The sequence below is a fragment of the Palaemon carinicauda genome, chromosome 1, assembly GCF_036898095.1.
Source record: "Palaemon carinicauda isolate YSFRI2023 chromosome 1, ASM3689809v2, whole genome shotgun sequence".
NCBI classification, from domain to species: domain Eukaryota; kingdom Metazoa; phylum Arthropoda; class Malacostraca; order Decapoda; family Palaemonidae; genus Palaemon; species Palaemon carinicauda.
In genome coordinates this window covers 295,926,469-295,936,468 of record NC_090725.1, presented here as the reverse complement: position 1 = coordinate 295,936,468, position 10,000 = coordinate 295,926,469, and positions in this window count along the sequence as shown.

Genomic DNA, 10,000 nt, shown 5'->3' with positions numbered 1-10,000 from the left:
GAAAAAACTTTTTTTCTATTTACTGGGTGAACGGGGGGAAAAAACTTTTTTTTCTATTTACTGGGAGAACGGGAGGAAAAAACATTTTTTCTATTTACTGGGTGAACGGGAGGAAAACACTTTTTTTCTATTTACTGGGTGAACGGGAGGAAAAAACATTTTTTCTATTTACTGGGTGAACGGGAGGAAAAAACTTTTTTTCTATTTACTGGGTGAACGGGGGGAAAAAACTTTTTTTTCTATTTACTGGGAGAACGGGAGGAAAAAACTTTTTTTCTATTTACTGGGTGAACGGGAGGAAAAAACTTTTTTCTATTTACTGGGTGAACGGGAGGAAAAAACTTTTTTTCTATTTACTGGGTGAACGGAAGGAAAAAACTTTTTTCCTATTTACTGGGTGAACGGGAGGAAAAAACTTTTTTCTATTTACTGGGTGAACGGGAGGAAAAAACTTTTTTTCTATTTACTGGGTGAACGGAAGGAAAAAACTTTTTTCCTATTTACTGGGTGAACGGGAGGAAAAAACTTTTCTATTTACTGGGTGAACGGGAGGAAAAAACTTTTTTTCTATTTACTGGGTAAACGGGAGGAAAAAACTTTTTTTCTATTTACTGGGTGAACGGGAGGAAAAACTTTTTCTATTTACTGGGTGAACGGGAGGAAAAAACTTTTTTTCTATTTACTGGGTGAATGGAAGGAAAAAACTTTTTTTTCTATTTACTGGGTGAACGGGAGGAAAAAACTTTTTTTCTATTTACTGGGTGAACGGGAGGAAAAAACTTTTTTCTATTTACTGGGTGAACGGGAGGAAAAAACTTTTTTTCTATTTACTGGGTGAATAGGAGGAAAAAACTTTTTTTCTATTTACTGGGTGAACGGAAGGAAAAAACTTTTTTCCTATTTACTGGGTGAACGGGAGGAAAAAACTTTTTCTATTTACTGGGTGAACGGGAGGAAAAAACTTTTTTTCTATTTACTGGGTGAACGGGAGGAAAAAACTTTTTTCTATTTACTGGGTGAACGGAAGGAAAAAACTTTTTTCCTATTTACTGGGTGAACGGGAGGAAAAAACTTTTTTTCTATTTACTGGGTGAACGGGAGGAAAAAACTTTTTTTCTATTTACTGGGTGAACGGGAGGAAAATTTTTTTTTCTATTTACTGGGTGAACGGGAGGAAAAAACTTTTTTCTATTTACTGGGTGAACGGGAGGAAAAAACTTTTTTTCTATTTACTGGGTGAACGGGAGGAAAAAACTTTTTTTTCTATTCACTGGGTGAACGGGAGGAAATAACTTTTTTTCTATTTACTGGGTGAACGGGGGGAAAAATCTTTTTTTCTATTTACTGGGTGAACGGGGGGAAAAAACTTTTTTTCTATTTACTGGGTGAACGGAAGGAAAAAATATCCAATTTGGCTTCATAGAATTTGGGACATATGTCTGGGACTGGGGAGCCCATTCGGTGATGTGGGAAGAAGGAACAGAGGTAAAGCAGATCCTTATAAATGAGATGTCACTTGAATAAGACACTCCAAACATCGGAACGTTGATTGGGTAAACATATTTTGTCCAAATCCTTCAAAAATTTGTCCATGCTCTTCAAAAAATTTTCCATATTCTTTTAAAAATTTCGTCCATATCCTTAAAAAAAGATTCCATATACTTTAAAATTTCGCCCATATCCTTCAAAAATTACTCCATATCCTTCAAATATTATTCCTTATCCTTCAAAAAATTTCGTCCACATCCTTAGAAATTTCGTTTATATCCTTTATAAACGAAACGTCGCAAATAGAGGAGACATGTTTTTTCTAATGTTTATTTTCTAGAAATATTTGTATTTACGTTCGTATTCTCAATTTAGAAAAGGACTCTGCAAAAGCACATAAAGGTACCCTGACACTTGCACGAATTTGTCACGACTTGAGTCGTGAACTGGAGTGAACTCGTCATGAACCTGTCGTGACATCGTGGCATGTCGTGACGAGAATTTTGAAATGTTCAAAATTTTGGTCACGACAAAATTTCGTGAACGCAGCGTGAACTATGCGCGAACTGTTCGTGAACTCGTCGGGACGATGCGGGAAGTGCGCAAACTATGCTAAAACTATGCATGAACTCGTCGTGAACTCGTCGTGCCAGTTCGTGTCAATGTGGACAGGTGAGCTGTGATTCTGAGGTTTTTTTTTTTTTTCCAGTTCGTGCCACAAAATGTCACGACTTGCCACGACAAATTCGTGGCAAAAAGTCGTGCAAGTGTCAGCCTGGCATAAGCAATGCCTACAACGCACCCCATGAGGGGCACTGTAAGCACTATCCTCTTACGGAAGGAAAATCTTTTAAACTGAATGATATCATATTCGAACCAGACTACTTGGAGAGACAAACTAAATAAACTAAGAATAAAACTAAAAGGAATAACGTGGAAAAAAGATCAACACTACACTAGTTTTTCTTCCTCTTGTTTTGTTAAAGTTTTTATAGTTTTTATAGGAAATATTTATTTTAATGTTGTTAATATATTTAAAGTATTTAATTTTTCTTATTTCCTTTCCTCACTGGGCTATTTTCCCTGTTGGGGCCCCTGGGCTTATAGCATCCTGCTTTTCCAACTAGGGTTGTAGCTTAGCATTTAATAATAATAATAATAATAATAATAATGCGTCTGAGCATTACAGGTCGCTAATGCTTCCATTTTGTAGATTATATATTACTGACAAAAAGTCTTTACACAGATTAAATGAAATAACTTTAATGCAGTAATATGAATGAGTTTGCTTCACAGTCTACGGCATTTCTCATTCATACCAACAAACGCAAATATATATCACTATTAAAACCTTGCCAGATAAACAAATGGTACACTAAATTGGTCAAGTTTATACGGAAAAGTAGACATAAAAAAATGTTACATAATTCAACACCTCCTCGATAAATACAAAAGGTTATCAAATTAATTAAATTTTACCGCACCTGGATAGTAAGATTGACATCATCATCCTTGCGTATTAAAACCATGCCAGATAAAAATAAAAGGTACACTAAATTGGTCAAGTTTATACGGAAAAGTAGACATAAAAATTTTTTTCTACATAATTCAACACCTCCTCGATAAATACAAAAGGTTATCAAATTAATTAAATTTTATCGCACCTGGATAGTACAATCGACATCACCATCATTCCTGCGTAATGAAGATATTATATTTGACTTCCAAATTCGTCCAGTCAACCACAGTGACATCAAAACCCCAAAATTACAATGGAATTAACCGCCTGACCCGAGTCTCACGCTGCTATAATCACGTGTTTATTTCTGCGGATTGATTTCGTCAGGATGAATGACTTTTGAAACGTTATTTCATTGGGATGAACATATTTTCGGAACGTTAATGATTGGGTAAACATATTTTCAAAGTGTTTATTATTGGGCGATAAATATATTTTCGGAACGTTAATGATTAGGTAAACATTTTTTTGAAAGTGTTCATTAATGGGAGATAAATATATTTTCGGAACGTTAATGATTGGGTAAACATATTTTCAAAGCGTTTATTAATGGGAGATAAATATATTTTCTGAACGTTAATGATTGGGTAAACATTTGTTTGAAAGTGTTTACTAATGGGAGATAAATATATTTTCGGAACGTTAATGATTGGGTAAACATTTGTTTGAAAGTGTTTACTAATGGGAGATAAATATATTTTCGGAACGTTAATGATTGGGTAAACATTTTTTGGAAGAGTTTATTAATGGGAGATAAATATATTTTCAGAACGTTATTGATGGGGGTAAACACATTTTCGAAGTATTTATTAATGGGGATAAACATATTTTCGGAACGTTAATAATTTGGGGTAAACACATTTTCGAAATGTTTATTAATGTGGATAAACATTTTCGGAACGTTAATGATTAGTGGTAAACATATTTTCGAAATGTTTACTAATGGGGATAAACATATTTCGGAACGTTAATGATTGGGAGTAAACATATTTTCGAAATGTTTATTAATGCGGAAATTTTTTTTCGGAAAGTTAATGACTAGGGGTAAACATATTTTCGAAACGTTAATGATTGTGGGAAAACATATTTTCGGAACGTTAATGATTGGGAGTAAATATATTTTCGAAATGTTTATTAATGGGGATGAACATAAATCACTGATGCGTAGACTGTACAGAGCGCAAATGAAAGCATGAATGGGATTGACTGATTGATTAGAAGTTTTCTGGCATCGCAACATTGAAGGTCATTGACCCCGAACATGAATGGGAGAAATCCTCAGGTCCTGGGGAGTCTAATTGAACCCCTTTACCTACACATATAAATCCCCCTTATATAATAAAAAAACATATCTGGTTACATATATCATTATCATCAGCCGTTATCAGTCCACTGCAGGACAAAGGCCTCAGACAGGCCCTTTCCTTCGACTTGCGTCTGTTTATGGTCTTTCTGTGCCAGTCCAAGCCCGCAAAATTTCTCAAGTCGTCATTCCATCGTCTTCTCTTCCTTCCCCTGCTTCTTTCACGATCTCAAGTGACTCATACACACACACACACAACTTACTGTATATATATATATATATATATATATATATATATATATATATATATATATATATATATATACATACATATATTTATATATATATATATATATATATGTTATATATTCTATAGATATTTCCCGTCACGCTTAGCTCTTCCCGACCCTTGGAGAGGGGGGGGGGGGGCAGAGGGCGTAGTCATACCCTGGTGTGCATTTGCACATATCTATAAATATTTCGCCCTCCTTTTTGACGGGTAACGTAGTCTAGTTTAAAAAAAAAAGCGTAATAGAGAATCAAATAAAGACATCAATCAAAACATTGACCCCAAACAATCCCGAATAATTTACTTAACCGGAATATGTTGATTAATCACAAACCTTTACGAGAAATTAATCATTACCAGCAACTACGCAATGAAAGCGTAAATTCGCCAGTTCCACTACACCAATGACACTAAATCATTTAATTCACCGAGGCCGAGCAACAAAAGCATACCGGAATTAACTTATTGAACTCGAATTGGATTCTGATAATGCCATACATCCAAATAAGTAACTTGTCAAATTAACAGGACATGCAATATAAATTAAATCCATGTGGTGGATAACGGGGGGAGGGTGGGCTGTGGCACCCTATAGCAGTACCAGCTGAACTCGGTTAGGCTGGAGGAACGTAGAGAGTAGAGGTCTCCTTTTTTGTTTTGTTTCATTTGTTGATGACGGCTACCCCCCAAAATTGGGGGAAGTGCCTTGGTATATGTATGTATGTATGTACATTCGATGGAAATATTCTGTTTTTGACGTAAGCAAAAAATGATTTTCATGTCAATAAAATTTTCAAAACTTTGAGTGTAATGTTAATAAAGTCTCCATCATATTATGCATATAATTTGCCAATCGCAGCGTTAATTGCAGATTCTTTCTTTCAGTAAAGTTGTTACTATAATCATTTAATAATTATTCTCTTAGTTGCTATCAATGTATTGAACAGGAGAATGAGTACTGATATGTTAGTATCTGCCAGTCTAACGTGAAAACTACTTCAAGACTAAGACATTTAACAAGTTGTTATTCAAACATGACGGTTATGTATTACATTTATGCGTCAAAGGCATTTGATAACGCAGCGACTGATTTACATATCAAAATATTTCATTTATATACAATAAGGATATTGGGTGTCAGAAGGATATTGGGAGTTAAATGGCAGGACAGGATTAGAAATGAAACTATAAGAGATGACTAGAGTACCATATGTGGATGAGATCATGATAAGGGGTAGATGGAGATGGTTTGGGCATGCTCTTCACACTCCCCCAAGATAGATTAGTTCACCAAACGTTCAACTGGGCTCCACAAGGCACAAGAAGAATTGGAAGACCCAGGCCTACTTGGCTTCGGACTATAAAGCGCGAAGTAGGAGATGATGAATGGAGAAGTATTGAATTAAAAGCTCAAGACAGAGACGACTGGCAATATCTAACCGAGGCCCTTTGCGTCAATAGGCGTGGGAGGAGATGATGATGATAATTGGAAATCATAATATGAAAAGGAAATGATTACTACTGATTATTTTTTTCATGTTCTACTAAATGCTTTCAACATTTTCTTGTGCAAAAAATTAAGTGAAGCTTTGCTATATATATATATATATATATATATATATATATATATATATATATATATATATATATTATATATATATATATATATATATATATATATATATATATATATATATATATATATATATATATATATATATATATATATATATATATATATATATATAAAGTTATTAAAATTCTGCCAATATCCATAACAGCTCATCCGAGGACAGATGGTAATCAAAATTTAATTTCCGTATTCTCTCAAAGAAATTCAAATAGAGTAAATTTAGTGCATAAAAGATATCTTTAAATAAAATCATAAAGAGAATGATTTAGTTATCAGGCCCATTAAAACCTGTCACATTAGTTTTAGTTTCCTCAAGAACACACGTGACTACCATACTTTCCATTATCAAGCCACAAATAACTCGAGAGAGAGAGAGAGAGAGAGAGAGAGAGAGAGAGAGAGAGAGAGAGAGAGAGAGAGAGAGAGATTGCAGGAAAAATCTACAAAATACATCTTAATTGCATAACAACAAAACTGCTATTGTCTTTAGGGAAACCTTCACGGTTTTTTTTCTAAATAGTTTAAACCTGTTATCGGTCACTTTTATATATATATATATATATATATATATATATATATATATATATATATATATATATATATATATATATATATATATATATATATATATATATGTAAAACTGCTATTGTCTTTAGGAAAACCTTTATGTTTTTTTTAAATAGTTTAAACCTGTTATCAGTCACTTTTATATATATATATATATATATATATATATATATAATATATATATATATATATATATATATATATATATATATATATATAAACTGCTATTGTCTTTAGGAAAACCTTTATGTTTTTTCTAAATAGTTTAAACCTGTTATTGGTCACTTATATATATATATATATATATATATATATATATATATATATATATATATATATATATATATATATATATAAACTGCTATTGTCTTTAGGAAAACCTTTATATTTTTTTTCTAAATAGTTTAAACCTGTTATCGGTCACTTATATATATATATATATATATATATATATATATATATATATATATATATATATATGTATGTATATATGTATGTATATATATAAGTATATATATATATATATATGTATATATATATGTGTGTATATATATATATATATATATATATATATATATATATATATATAGATATTGTTATCGGTCACTCAAAAAAAAAATTCTTGCAGGCAATGCAAAACTTCCTGAAATTGGGGAGATGTAAACCGGTTCCCATAATATTAAAAACAACGAAACATGAATTAAAACAATAAATTCATCCAGTCAAAACCAATTTCAATAAACTACGTTGAATAAAAACGTCACTTTCCTGAACCAAAGCTGATAATGGCAGTGAAGACAAGTTCACATTAAAAAAAGATTTCTTGTAATGCACAGAAATAAAATTAATTTTTACTCCTTTATCCAGCATGAGAAATCAACTTGTGTTTACCTTCAGTATTTCCAGTTGTGGTATTGTGATGCCCGACTTTATAGGTTTAAAGATCGTTTATTTTGCAGCAAAGATATAACTCATGTCAATACGTTGTCGCAAAATTTCATAAAAATAAGGATTGTACCAACCGTGTGTCACACGATCGTCCATAAATTATTTTGTATATATTATGCTTGTATCTGCGCTCTTCCCTCGCACTAAAAAGAACCAGAATAAACATGTCTGCGTGTTTCCTCTCTAACATTGTCTGTCTCTTGAACATGAAAATTCCTGTTGCCTTGAGGTTTTGTATATAAAGGAGAGTGTTCTTTAATAAAGTTACTCAGTTGATTGCATCCCGCCTTTGAGTCATAACCTTCTCTCAGCCGTTACAGGATATTGAGAGTCAGAAGGATATTGGGAGTTAAATGGCAGGACAAGATTAGAAATGAAACGATAAGAGAGATTACTTGAGTACCATATGTGGATGGGATCATGATGAGGGGTAGATGGAGAGGGTTTGGGCATGCTCTTCACACTCCCCATTGATCAGAGCGCAATTCTTCTCTCAAACTAGCTAGGACCATGGAGATAGTACAAATAACAAGCTAACAAAAACGCTATAGCACAAAAAAAAAACGTCAACCATTAAAAATTCAAGTAAAATTTCAACTTCTATTGAAAAAATATTCGCCTAAGCACTGGCCTGAAGAGACTTAAAGAGACTTACAAGCCTAATATGTAACAAAATTAAAAATATCACTATTGAAAAAGGAAATCTTGAAATTCAAATCAATCACAATAACCAAGGAATTACAAGCTAAGTCAATAACCCCACACACTGATTGAAATCACCGTTATCTAAAGACAGGCATAGCGTTTTGCACTGTCATCTGTAAATGTTTGCCGACATAATGTAAACTAAATATAACTTGAACAGAAAATGCAGTTCAAACAGATGCTTGAACAATTATAAAGTTTATTTGAAAAAAAAAAAAAAAAAAACTTCTGGGGACATGAAAAAATCGAGCACAAACGTAAGAATATAGAATGCTCATCTGACAAGACACACCATGAAACCTACTTACTGTATAATTAAGACCAAATTTGTAAACAAACGTTTACGAAGCCGAGATCTTAGGTCAGCGAGGACGCTGCCCGTAGTTTGGATTCTCTGAAGCAAAGTACTCTCATTAGAGAAAGCAATCTATCATCTCACAGATTATTATTATTATTATTATTATTATTATTATTATTATTATTATTAGCCAAGCTACAACCCTAGTTGGAAAACCAGGATACCGTAAGCCCTAGGGCTCCAACAGGGAAAAATAGCCCAGTGAGGAGAGGAAACAAGGAGGTAAATAAACTACGAGAGAAGTAATGAACAATTAAAATCAAATATTTTAAGAACATTAACACCTTAACAATATCAAATTAAATCTACCATATATATAAAAGAAAGAACAGGGTCACTAGCCAGACTTTGAAAGGACATCTGCGTCAAAAGAGAATAGAACACTGAAATGAGTTAGTAAAGCAAATTTGAGAACCTATTTGGTCTACCTGATGGTAACTTGAAAGGCCTCTGCTTTAGTGACCATTAAAGGCTCCGAGACTTTGCCTCTTGAGACATTAACAGCCATTTATGTATATTATGGAGAATTGTAAACAGTGAAAATGTGGCTACCTGGAAGAGTAAGGAATTTTATATATCGTCACCCTCATAAACTAATTGCCTAAGTCATTTTCTCCACTTGTTGGGAAATAAAAAAAAAACCTTCTCATTTCCTAATTCTTTATATCATTGTCTTGAGTTTCAATTCACAAATTCTTGGCTGAAGAATTTGTGAATCAGAATTTGTGAATTGGAGCTCAACACAATGATATAAAGAATTAGGAAATGAGAAGGTTTTTTTTATTTCCCAACAAGTGGAGAAAATGACTTAGGCAGTTAGTTTATGAGGGTGACGAATTATGGTATACTGTATATCCCTTACTGAGTGGAGATACCTCAACATGGTGAAAGGGTTTGCGTACTACGTCATGATCATCAAAGCTGTATTAGTCAGGGCCACCCACACCGGCCATCGTGGTGATGAAAACTGGACAAACCCCAAACATGAATAAGGACATGTCTAAGGTCTTTGTCCTTCAGTGGACTAGAAATAGCTGCATCTGTTGTTGTTGTTTTTGTTGTTGTTGGTGCATATATATATATATATATATATATATATATATATATATATATATATATATATATATATATATATATATATATATACATACATAAGTATATATGAATATATAGAAATATATGTAATACA